The 13,058-nt window shown below is 38.7% G+C and overlaps 1 protein-coding gene across 5 annotated transcripts in view; it reads right to left on the bottom strand.

Annotated features, from left to right (window-relative positions):
• Positions 1-13,058, bottom strand: part of SULF1 (sulfatase 1) — a 126,810-nt gene that overhangs the window by 90,272 nt on the left and 23,480 nt on the right. For all 5 annotated transcript variants that reach the window (XM_080378674.1, XM_080378673.1, XM_080378670.1 and 2 more), the window contains one exon: positions 11,433-11,530. The gene's annotated coding sequence lies outside the window, so the exon portion shown is untranslated. The remainder of the gene's footprint in view (positions 1-11,432; positions 11,531-13,058) is intronic.

The raw sequence follows: 13,058 nt of genomic DNA on the forward strand, positions 1-13,058 counted from the left end.
TTCTGAGTTATTGCCTAACCCCTTTTTCTGAAAATATATTGAAAAGACTGAATTTGAAAGGGTTTCAGGATACAATCAACCTCCTGTACATACATTGACTAAAATCTCCCTGGAGATGCTCCTCTGAGTTGTACTTAAAGGTACAGCTACTGTACAACTATAAAAGGTAAAGAGAAAAAGGAAGAGGATAAAAAGTCACATTGGGAAGGTTTCTTAAATTTTCATGATTTCCCAGCTTGTGTCTGGAGAGTCAACAATCACCACAACAAAACAAGGCTAGAGATTATATCTATGTCTTTATTTATATCTACCTACAGGCACACATACATATATGCATTATTTTCCTTTCCTATACAGGCATTTAAAACTCAGTACACTTATTTCCTCACAAGGGTAGAGAAAGCATATTAGTGTCCTATAATCTGTGGTTGGGAGGAAAAGCATAGGCTTGCGTGCAGAAGCATGAATTGTAATCCTGAATTTTAACAGTGTAAGCCAATGTAATACTGTTGCCTTTGGAAGAGTGGCATTGACGCAAGACTTCACTCACAACACTAAAAACACTCACTGCTTTTCCTTATGCTTTAGGGAAGCTGTGTCTGAGTACCCAGTGCTACTGTGGGGCAAAGCCTGGCACAATTTTACCCTCTAATGCTTTTTTACTTTCTCCTGAAGCCCAATATACCATCACACTCAACAGTGCCCTCTTCCCCTTCCTCTGCTCAGCTGTGCTAAGCAAGCTAAGGAAGCTGTCCAGATCCCAAATGTTGCTCTGAAGAGCTTGGAGGCAAACTACAGTGCGTTTTCAGTTAATATTTAGTCTCATCTTCCATCTGACATTTTTACATCTTCCACAGCTTTCTACAAAGATAAAAAGAGAACTGGGAAGATAATAAAAAGGAAAAAGGTTCAGGGAAGTTTTAAAGTTAGGGAAACTTTGATAAGGAAAAATGTGATTAGAGGGAAGAGAAAAGGAAGGCAGTGAAACAAATGGCACAGATGTGAGAAAGCCATGTCCATACACAAGTCTGTGCTGATTAAGCTAATCGGGTTCAGTTAAACCCCTGCATTGACACTTCTGGGAGCTGTGACATGTATGCGAACAAATGAATAATCTCTAACAGTACTTGGGTCACTATAGCATGAACCAATGTGCTTTTCAGCCAGCATGCAACAAACCTCATCAGTGTCTTTTCAGAGAAATGTAGTAACTTAACTTCAGAAAAGCAATTAAAACAATCCATACCTATCGTGCTGCACAGCTTAGGATACCTAAAGTTCCTTGGAGACCTAATACTAGGCTTCTGGGTCTGCTCAGTTGTCACCCTGTCTTTGTTGCACTAATTGCCTAAGATCCTGCCTTTTAGCTAACGCTGTTTGGGAGATGCAAAACAGGCATAAGTCTCTAAACGAGCCCAATTTCTGAGGCACACATTTGTCATGGAAAATTCATGGGATGTTGGGGATCTACAAGAAAACTGGAAGTTTGAGATTGAAGCCCTCCTTCTCATGGTGACACCTGGAGCTCCAGCTCCAGTTGCAGGGGAGTTCCTTCATCACCAAGCAATGGTGACAAAAGGTTCAGTCCGTCTCTCCTGGGAAAGCTGCTTCAAACAATACCCATATGCTGGGAAGGAGGAGGGGGAGCTTGGTTCTGCAGGTTAGATCACTTGGTGTGAGGATGGGCTGGTATTCTTGAGAACTTTCTGCTCTTTATCAAATTACAATTTTGGGATAATATATAAACAGTCTAGGAGGAAGTACTGAGACTGAGGACGTGACTTCAGGCTCCAAGTATCTGCTTCCCAGAGAAGCCTGATTGTAGCCCTGACCTGGGTTTTTGTGTTTCTGCAAGAGACAGATATCTAGGGTAGTATCTAGCCCTTTACCATCCCCTAGAAGACGTTTCCATTTCCTTTTGCTCAAATCCTAGTCAGAGAGAAGAAAATCTACCATACAGATTGTAGGTGTCTGATAATACTTAGCAAATTCTATTCCCAGAGCATCATAACCTTAGCTGCCTTTATTGCCTTTTCCTTCAGAGAATAAAACTTTTCTCCAAGCATTCTTCACCACTAAAATATACAGAAGCCACCATATGTGGTCTGTGACTGGTTTGGAAATGTCAGGCTTCCATCTGAGCAGCTTAATGCATTTTCTGATTACCTGTTAAAGATGATTCACAGCATTGTGTAAATCTGTAAATGTGCAAAAATGGTATCATTACATGACTGGCTTCATCACTCAACAACCCAGGAAGGAGCCAGGAAAGCAGCACTTCAGCTCTAGTCCTGAGTTTCAGCTATTTGATCAGACCTCTTTCCTTAGGACAGATGCTTGCAAAGTTTCACAGAGGCTGTTGTTTTTCATAACTGCAGTTGTAAGTCTGGTTTGACCTACCATACCTAAGTATATTTAAACAAAAAATGTGCTTACAACCCAGTAAACATATAAGTGATTCTCTCTGGGTTTTTGGTTGTTTTTTTTTGTGATCAAGAAGAAATTTGCTACCTAGCTTCAACATTGTTTGCTGTTTAGCTAAAGGCATAAAAATTCCTTCAGGAGGTCTGAACTAAATGAAGCTATAGATTTCAGAGCTGGAGGTTTAGAAATTCTCTCTGCTGTATGCTCAAAGGCACAGAGCTCTCTTGGGCAGAGGCTACAGTTCGCCAAATTCATTGAATGAATGCTAAAAAGACCCTGATCTGCTTAAACACAGAAACAACTTGTCATTACTTGCACTGTCAATACCTGAAAACATGTGACCTTTGCTGCTGGCAAAGTAACATCTTATAGCCCAGAGGTACATTAAATGAGCTTAACGTAGAATCAGTTTGACACTAACATTAATCTAGGGCATGTGGACTTAGAAGAATCACAAATCTTCTTTTATAACTTGAAGTAGGTCAAACATCTCCCTTTACAGAAATAGCATTTGAGTTCAGCATAGCTAAAAAAAATCCCATTATTTAAAATAAACATCTCTAAGACATATACAAAATATTTTAATTAAGTAGCTGCATTCTATCCTGCTTACTTTTTTTCCGCACTTTTAACAGCACATATTATTCTACTCCTCACAAAACTCTTGTTTAGTTTGTTAGCACCAATAAAATCGCACTTCCCTGAAATGGCTGCATTTCAGTGATGAGTGAAAAGATCCCTCTTATTTTCTTCATATACTAAAGTGACAGTGCTACTTGAAAAGACATTTCTATTTTATTTATACTTATAGAAAAGACATAAGTGCACAAAAAAAAAAGAAAAAAGTCAGTGAAACATATGAGTCAGAAATCTCTTCTATTGTTATTTAAATAGAAGGTACACACATTTCAAGTTTGCATTTTAAAACTCTGATCCACGGAAGTATTTTGTTGCTATTCAATGTACTAATCAAGAATGCACATAAACTGTTGTCCTGCACTGAAAATTCAGCTTGCAAAGTGACACTTTCTTATTCAGCAATATTTGCTTAGTGAATAACAAACTTTAGAACTAATCCAACAGCAAAAAAAAAAAAAAAAAAAAAAAAAAGAAAAAAGTTAAAATCATTCTATTTTTCTCTGTTATCTCTTTTTGGGCAATAATGTTAAAAAGGTAAATAGTTTTTTATGTCACCTTGTATATTAACTCAATAGTTAATCACATTCCTGTCAGATACAGTGGGGCAAGTCCTCCAGAGGTGAATGGCTTGTTCAGAAGTTATAATGGTGATAAAGAGTAACTCTATATAGGGCATCTACAGTTTGTAGCCAGCAAATCTTTGCTAAAGGAATATGTCTAATGTAGCCTATATACCTTTAGTCCTAGTGATTTATGATTGAAGCTATGTTTGTAAAATTGCTTGCTAGACAGTAGAAACTGTATAACTAATACATTCGCTGCAACCATCGTGAAGACGACATGGGAACATCATGATAATAGCCTTACGACACATTAACAAAAATCACCACAAATTTTTCAGAAGTCTGAAAGCCTGAATAGGACAGCTGTACCCTTGAAATGTTCCTGGAATGAGGCAGGTCCACTCAACTCTCTTTCATCACTTCTTTTTCCAGCAAACACCTATAAGCATCCCTGTGCCATCTATTCCAGTTAATATCCTTTGAGTTAGGTATTTGTTGCTGCTGTATTTCAGCATCTTGCTTCACCTTCACCTCTGTATGACATCTCTTTATTTTTAACCCAGCCTGTGCCATGTATGTGATACAATATTCAGACTGGGAGAAAAGTCTTATAGCAGAGACCCAGCAGAAAATTTCAGTGCACTCGAGAGTCAGACCATGCATTCAGAAAGCGATACAAACAGCACTTGGTAGTAACTAGAAGGCAAATCATGGGAAAAAGATAATCACTACCACCCCCCCAAAATATTCTCAAAATACTTATCACCTTTCATAAGCTTAAAAATGTATCGTGATCCAGCTGAGTACCTTGAGGAGTAAAGGCTGTGCTTGTTCTGAGCATCACAGAATATAATCCTTCTAGAATATTAAGTATAATGTAAGCATACAGCCCTGCAGACACAGTTCACCACTTCCATGTCATCACGGCCAGTAGCTGGGATATTAAAAAATTTATTTAAATCACAACCTAAATGCAAAGTCAAAGTTTCCATAGAAAAAACTGTGTTCTTTTGTTTTATGGTATTCTGAATTATTTAAATAATTATGCATAATTTTAAATATTGCATGATGGTTTAATTTGGCACTATTTACACTATGCGAAGTTGTGGGGAAGGCCTCCTACCTAAAAGAAGTAGTTAATGCCTGTTTAAGAACTTAAAAACTGGTGAAGAATGTTTTCATTTCAGTTACAATCACTGTGTCATCGTATCTTTATTTGCTTTCAATTAGTTGCATGGTTGAGCATCATCACTCAGTCATGTCTCCAGCTATTCACAAATACAGAATTAATGCCTATAAAGACCTGCTTTGTTAATCAGTGGTTATATTTTATTGCCTTAGTCAACTTAATTTACATTTTACAAGATTTCAAAATCACATGGAGGCTCTGGACCTGATCACTGAAGGGTCTGAGAATGCCTCCAGTGGGAACCAGCGTGGCCTTGAGCCTCTAGGATCAGTTCCTAGAGACAAACATGCCCACTGTGCCATATACAGCTGATGAACCATGAAGCCTGGGATTTCCATATGGCATTATGAGCATTCCATTACTGCATTATCCAAGCACTCCATGATCTTAAATGTATCTATTTCTGCAGCTCTCCTGTGAGGTTGTGAAGCTATGTTTTCCCTGTGGCACTAACAGTAGCACTGTTGTACAGGAAGTCTTGACTGGAGCAAGAAGTGAAACTAAATTCCTCCAAATACCAAGTTCATCAGCTAACTAGTGCACCAGCTTTCTCACTGCAGCATGGGACCAATGGAGCTGAGAATGGGATGATGACTTAGAGAATATCCCATGTACAGCTCATTTCTTGTCTGTACACACTCCTATAAATTAAGAACTGCAAAACCAGCTGGGAAAAACCACACATTTTTCTTCCACATGAGCAATAAAGTGTAAAACATGGTTGAACTCTTCCCCAGAAGTAATATCCTTACTTTCAAGATTTCTTTAGGTGAAAGACTGCATTTCACTAGTACATAATCTGGTTGCCTGTCAAGACCAAAACCCACCAGGCCTTCATGTGACATAGATAACAACACATTTTCTTGTTCCTTCTGGGAACAGGCTGAGGAGGCGGTAGGGAAAATGATCACAACTTGATGCAACAATGAGCAAAGAAATGTTGCCTTAGATCTGTAAATCTGCAAGGCAACACAAATGCTGGAAAGCTTTCCCATTAGTGTTTCTTGGCCCTGAGTCAGTAAGCTGCTTCATTGCTATGTCAATAGCACATATACATATATAAACATATGTCTGAGTGCTTTTCTCACTCCAAGTAGATTTAAGCAGTTGCAGATATGTCATTTTTTCTATATGACAAAAAAATGTACTCTGAAGAAATGTTAATCTTATCCATATACTCCACTCAAAAAGCATTTACAGTTTTAGTATTACTGTATCTCACCACTAATGTCACATTAGGCAGTTATGTCTGTGTGGTTTTTCTTTAGCTGTTTTCTTCTATCATTCTGCTCTTAATAAATAAAGTCAAAAAAGCATTTTCTTTCCAATATTGTTTTTTTCCATTCCTTGACTATACCATGCAACACAGTTCCCACAAAGTTCAACAAGGCCAAGTGCAAGGTCCTGCACATGCATCCAGGAAATCCCAATCACAAATACAGGCTGGGCAGAGAACGGATTGAAAGCAGCCCTGAAGAGAAGGGCTTGGGGTATTGGTGCACAAAAAGCTCAACATGGCCCAGCAACGTGCGCTTGCAGCCCACAGAAAGCCCACAGAGTCCTGGTTGCATCAAAACAGGCATGACCAGCAGGTTGAGGGAGCTGATTCTCCCCCTCTGCTCTGCTCTCGTGAGACCCCACCTGGAGTACTGCATCCAGCTTTGTGGCCTCCAACAGAAGAAGGAGATGAGACTCCTGGAGCAAGTCCAGAAATGCTGCAAGAAGGCTTTTACCATCCATCAGATTCTACTGTCCATGCTTTATCTCCTTCCTCCAGAGGCCAGGCAAGACCACACCACTCCTCCTCCATCCATCCCCCTCTCCCACAATCCTCAGGGCTATTTGCTTAGCTGGAACAAGCTACAGCTGCACATCGTCCATGCCAATCAACCCACTGACTTCAGGCAAGGCCACAGCTGCATGTTATCAATGCTAATCAACCCACTGCCTTCAGTCCTCTACACAGAAAGAGTCCACAAAGATGATCAGAGGGGTGGATCACCTCTCTTATGAGGACAGGATGGGAGAGTTGGGGTTGTTCAGCTTGGAGAAGAGAAGGCTCTGGGGAGACCTTACAGCAGCCTTCTAGTACCTAAAGGGGGCCTACAAGAAAGCTGGAGAGGGACTGTTTACAAGGGCATACATAGATAGACCAAGGGGGAATGGCTTTAAACTGAAAAAGGGTTGTTTTAGATTAGATATTAGGAAGAAATTCTTTACTGTGAGGGTCGTGAGATGCTGGAACGGGTTGCCCGGAGAAGCTGTGGATGCCCCATCCCTGGAAGTGTTCAAGGCCAGGCTGGATGGGGCTTTGAGCAACCTGGTCTGCTGGAAGGTGTCCCCCCCCATGGCAGGGGGGTTGGGACGATATGATCTTTAAGGTCCCTTCCAACCCAGACCATTCTATGTTTCTATGATTCTGTGATCATTATATTCTTAATGATGCTATAGGTCTATTCCTATCAAAGACCTTTTCCTTCTTTGCTAGAAAAACAGTGAGATACGTCTGGATCAAGTTACTGATAATAGCAGTGTATGGCTGAAAAATATCTCCATTCTTCTTAAACATTCATCTGAATGGAAGTACTTGGGAGGGGCATGGGGACATAATGACCCACAAAATTCTTTTACAAAATCCACTTTAAAAGTATTTCTTACATGAAGTATTAAAAGTATTTTTCTCAGACTGCATTTCCTATTTTGATGCCCTTGCACAGCATCAATTCTCCACTACAGCATGGTAATACAACTGATACTGGATAGGAAGAGAGTGATTTGACTTTTGCAGACAAGAAAACACCACCTAAATATGGGAAAAAAGTTCATAAATAATTCCAGAGACTGCCATTATGAAAGCTTGATCTTGAAATCTTAAGACTACATTTATACAAACGTTCCTGCCTTCCATTTGGTGCAGGTTGTGAAGGAAGCTTTTTGGATCTATTTTTGTCTTGCCTGTCTGTCTTTTCCTGAGCATACTCTCAGCATACTGCCCACCAAACTGCTGACTGCCTGCTCCTCATTAAGGCATGCAGTATGGAGAAACATGCCAGTAAGAAAACCAATGAAGCAACCAAATCAGCAGCTGAGAACCCCTTCCACCGAGTAGCAGGCGGTAACAAGGGGGGTAAAACTTCATATTTCCTCTTTGGACCTCTGCAGGTGTGAACAAATTTAATAGGGATGAGCAGCTACAAAGGCAGAGAAGTCCTTGTTGCTTTGTGTAAGTGACATGGTAATTTACGGGTATACTAAAAGTGAATCCCAGAATATTTACTTTCACAACTTCTACAGGGAAAACTCCAAGACCACAAACTTTCTGCTGTATTGACAGGCTGTAAAACACTCCCTCTGGATCTTAATCAATGGTGTATGTAGAAAAACATAGAAAAGAATTATGTGTGAGAGGGTGATGGAAAAGAAAAACAAATGGAAATGGCACTTGTTTACCAGATCAGATCAGAAATGTACCCTGGGCAAGAAAGTCACAAAGTAGAGAGGAAATGAAGGGGAGTAATTCTGTCTTCTTGGAATATCCCATTTTATCAGTTATATCTATTTTAGTTAGAAGCCATTAACCCTAATGCATTTACGGGGAAAATGCCTTACCTTTCAGCTAATAATCCCTTTCTACATAATCCTTTTTTCCAAACAAAGAAACTTGACAGCATGAGAAGAAAAAGGAGTTGAGAATGAAACAGTTTTGTTTTGAAAAGTGGAATATACTAACGAGATAGAACTAAGAACACTGATGGCAGAGATCACTTGGGAGGGATGCAGAAGCAATTAGTTTAGCACATGCTTCTTAGCCCGATAATCTTTGTGTGAATGCATGTCTGAACATATATGTGCATGCAACACAGAGATGTACCTCTGTGCTAGAGAATTTTTCCCATGGGACTTCCCTATTTTTGGTGGGTAGTTCCTTGTCACCTTTTAGCAGGAGGGAAAGAAAAAGCCCCTAGGAAAGGAGGTAAAAATGATTGACAGGATGCTGGCTAGAGAAAGACTGCCTGATTACAGATTCGGCATGACTTGGCTGCATGCTGTGTAGACAAATAATAACAATGAAATACCACAGCACAGAAAGAGGAACCCTACAAAATGGTTGTAGTTCTGCTGTACGTCTTCTAGCAGGATCTGCTGATAGACAAGTTACTGTGCCCTCAGTGTGCATACAGTAAAATGAAAGCTGAGGTAATGACCTATTAAAAAACCTTACTTGCACTTGCTGTATGTCTCTGTCCCTCTGCTTCCCAGCTTCTCCTAAAAATCTAGTGCCCATTGGGATTTTTCTGAGATATTCTGAGAGACCCATCTGACCATCTACCCAAGTTTCTTGCTTGGAGATACTACTGGTCAGCCCAGTACTCGTGACCTATAGATCTCTCAGGCAGATTCACCCTCCTAAGCCCTGCAACATGGAGTGAAACGTTGTAATGCAAGCCTCTTCAGTTCTTGTTTCAAGATCATGCTCATTTCAAATGAAGTGAAGCTGTTTTTTTAAGCTCTTACATTTCCCAAAAATAAACTAGGATTGAAATGCCTGTTTGGAACTGGGACTGCGGTACGTGTGTGTGCAGTAAAGAAACTACATTTCTAAAAAACCTGACCTCAAGGGTTAAGTTGTATTTGACTTAATTAACTGAAGTTGGCTTTTGGAATGTCAGTGGATAATGTGCCAGGAAAGTCTTTGCACTGAAAGTGTCATTAATAGATTATATACATAAGAGACATGATTTTTAAGCTTCAGGTCAAAAAGCTGCCTTTTCATTTTTCTTGGAACTTTCCAACTATTTTATCCATGGTACAAATGATAACACTTTATTTCATAATAAATATTCTGAAGGCATTCCTAATACTGACAAATATGAATTACTTTTATGCATACTTCACAGTTGTAGTTTTGTTGTACGAGATACCATGACCCTAAATCTGTAGGGAAAAAGTCCGTTTATAAATTTTTCTTGCAAAATCTCTCTACAAAAGCAGATGATGTAGTCAATGAAGAGTGAACCTCTAAAGTTTCAGGTTAGATAAACAAAGTCCAAGCTTTAAAAAAAAAAGTATTAACCTTTGGATCTGCAAAAATCACTTGGAAATCTTCCAGTATAAAGTCTTTCGTAAGATTATTTGTGCTTCCTGCCTTTAACATCACCAAAGTAGTCACTTGTCATTTCATTGTAGAACTGGAAGGTACTGCAAATAATAATCCAGTTCATTCTCTTCAACAAAAGCAAGATCACTTATCTACATCATATTATTTCATAACTTCCACTTCTGTGGAAATCTAAGGCATGCATTTTCTTAGCCCTGCCCTAGTCAACCTCTTTAAGAGCAACCTAGGAAAAATATAGATAAACCTATAGATAAACCTAGTAAAAATTTAGATAAAGTTGGGAGAGAACATTAAGATGGAGATAATGACTAGACTGATGGTATAGGACAGCTTGGATATCGTGGTATGCTGTATGCAAACAAGCAATATGTGCTTTATATGGGAACAATACACAACCACACATATGGAGGGAAAATAAAGCAGATTGAATAATCTTATATTCATTCTAATTGTTACAAAACATTATCTGAAGATCTGGTAATTTAAATATTCTGTAATTAAAATAAACTGTGAGCTAACATGTCCAAATAGCAACTGGTTCCAAACTAAATTCCATACAAAGACTTGCATGTGAAATAAACTTGATGTATACCAGCTGTCTTTCATTGCTAGTAATGTCTTAATTTACCAAGTTTACCTCTGCCTTACATATACCTGCTATTAAATCACATGCATTTGCAAATTGTTTAACCAGAAATATTTTATGTAAATGAGGTGACAGAAAATAATACAGATGAAGGGAAAAATGAATCTCAGAGCATTTCAGTTTTCCTGCTCTGTGCTCTGTCACGTGGCTTTATATTTTTATTTGGTAAGTTGAGACGTATGATTTGATACTCAGCTTAGTACCATAATTCCCACATCACAAGGTCACCACACAACTTGCTGTGACCTCCTAATTCCACCTAAAAGTCAGCCAGGCCTTGAAAGCACATAACTAGCTCAGATCTTTTGGAATTGCTTTCGCAGAATTGCATAAGACAGCTTGCATAATGCTTTTCTTTACCATGACCAGCTGCATACAGTGACAGTAGCTTCCAGTTTTCATAAACGTGATGTTCACATAAACAAGGGAAAATTCCAAATCATTACTTTTTCCTTAATGTATATCTTTCCCTGCAGAAAAAGTACGCTTTCATCTTGACATAAGTCAAGCCTATAAAATATTCCTGTTCATAGGCTCAAGAAAGGCATACATTTTGTTTACAGGATATTATTCAACAACCACAAAACATGCAATTTCTGGATGTCTTCAAAATTAGAAAGTTAATAGTAGCAAACTTTGGATTGAGAAGCTATCTGTGTAATCATTTACTGACTCACTAAAATATTAAGGGTCCTTGGGTTAGTCTTGAGCCTTTAAAGTCTGGCAGGATAGAACCTCCAGAAGATTTACTACAGCTTAATTATTGACCTGACATAATACTTAGGCTATGTAGCACATGCTGATGGCTTGTTTGGTTTAATTAATTACTGAATAAGCATTTTATTTTTGTACCTTTGAAGATTTCCTGCAGTTAATGTGCCTTGGTTAATTTTCATAGCATTGGACAGAAGTCTGTATGTCTTGCTCAGTGAATTGATTATAGGCAAAACCTGCAAAAAGGGGAAAACACATTAATACTTATAGCCGCTAGGAATCACACATTTTAGTTGTAACACAAGGTCTGTTCATACCGGATTTAGAATTTGTTTGCAAAACTAAACTTATTCATTCCTATTTACTTTGCTGAATCACTCTGCAGAACCAAATTTATCCACGTCTAACTACCTCGCTTACAAGTCAGCAAGCTGCCATAGTTCAAATAATTGAAATATCAGCGAACATGCATGAATTTTTGAAGACCCTGACTTATTTGTTTTTTTCATTATTAAAGTACCTATCTACGTGTACCTGCTTTTTCAGTGCCTTAATACATCCAAGAAAACTCATGGCAGATGTTCTTCTACAAAAGGGAAAAAAAAATAAATAGTTTCTACTATTGTGAAATAACTGTACAGAAATTATAAGCTATATTTTATTTACCCATCAAAATGAAATTAAAATGTTTTTCTTCTGTATTCCCAGTGGGAAAGCTCTATCAAATTTAACAGGAATTTATATCTTCAATTTAAGCACAGTTTTATTGTTTGGCTAACAAAATATTTACATCTCCAGACTCAGATTCTAATGGATAGTTCAAATATCTAGTTGTCCATCACAAGGTTCTGTAACTTTTCAGGATATTTTCTGAGAATATTTGTAATATTTTAATAGAATTTTAATTTTTGGAGGTACTTGTATTTGCTTTCATAATTGTTCATTCACTTATTTGTTCTTTTTTAAAATAAGGTAATACTGAAATCATGTATAAATTAACACGAACTAGTCCATTTTGTCTTTAGGCAACTGAAATGTAACTACCAATATGTACTATATTAATCTAAATTCCTCACCCCTCTTCTTCCTTTGGCAAGAACCAATCGGTTCATATCTACTTTCACCTCTTCTGACCTGAGCTACTATTAAGATATAAGATCTTGTAGATGATTCCAGTCAGGAGAAAGTTTCACCGACAGAAGAAGAGCTCTGTTTTGGTTTTTTTGATGAACACAGGAAATATTTTCTTGATATGAACTGTAATTTCACATTCCTTTAGCCTCAAATAGTCACAAGCTTCTGACAGAAGAGACGTCACCTTCACCTTCCATCCTGGTGGCACAACCCTCCAGTGAGTGCCCGCACACGTGCTCCTGCTGTTGAGGGGAGCCAGGTGAAAGAACTAATCTGACCAAGTACTAATCCCACCAGCCAAAAACATACCCGCAAAATAGCAAACAGATTCGTTTTCAGATGGGTCAGCTCTGTCATCTGGCTCCCTGTGTTGTCACAAAAGTGCCAGTGCTGTCACAATAAAGGAGAAGAACTGGGGGCCACCACTCCAGAAGTCAGCACGTATATTATGAAACCCTCACCTTAGACAGGGGACACTAGAACCACTGGACAGGGTTTTCCTGCCTAAGCCAGCCCGTCAGTCAAAAGGGCCTTTCTCTGGGCTTTAGTTTCCTCTGTTGTGAAGTCCCTTTCTCTTTCAGGCTGTCTGCTCCCCTTCTTTGGGATCTCTCTCCATCTGGAGCACCACCC

The sequence above is a fragment of the Falco punctatus genome (genome assembly GCF_963210335.1).
Source record: "Falco punctatus genome assembly, chromosome: 3".
Classification (NCBI taxonomy): domain Eukaryota; kingdom Metazoa; phylum Chordata; class Aves; order Falconiformes; family Falconidae; genus Falco; species Falco punctatus.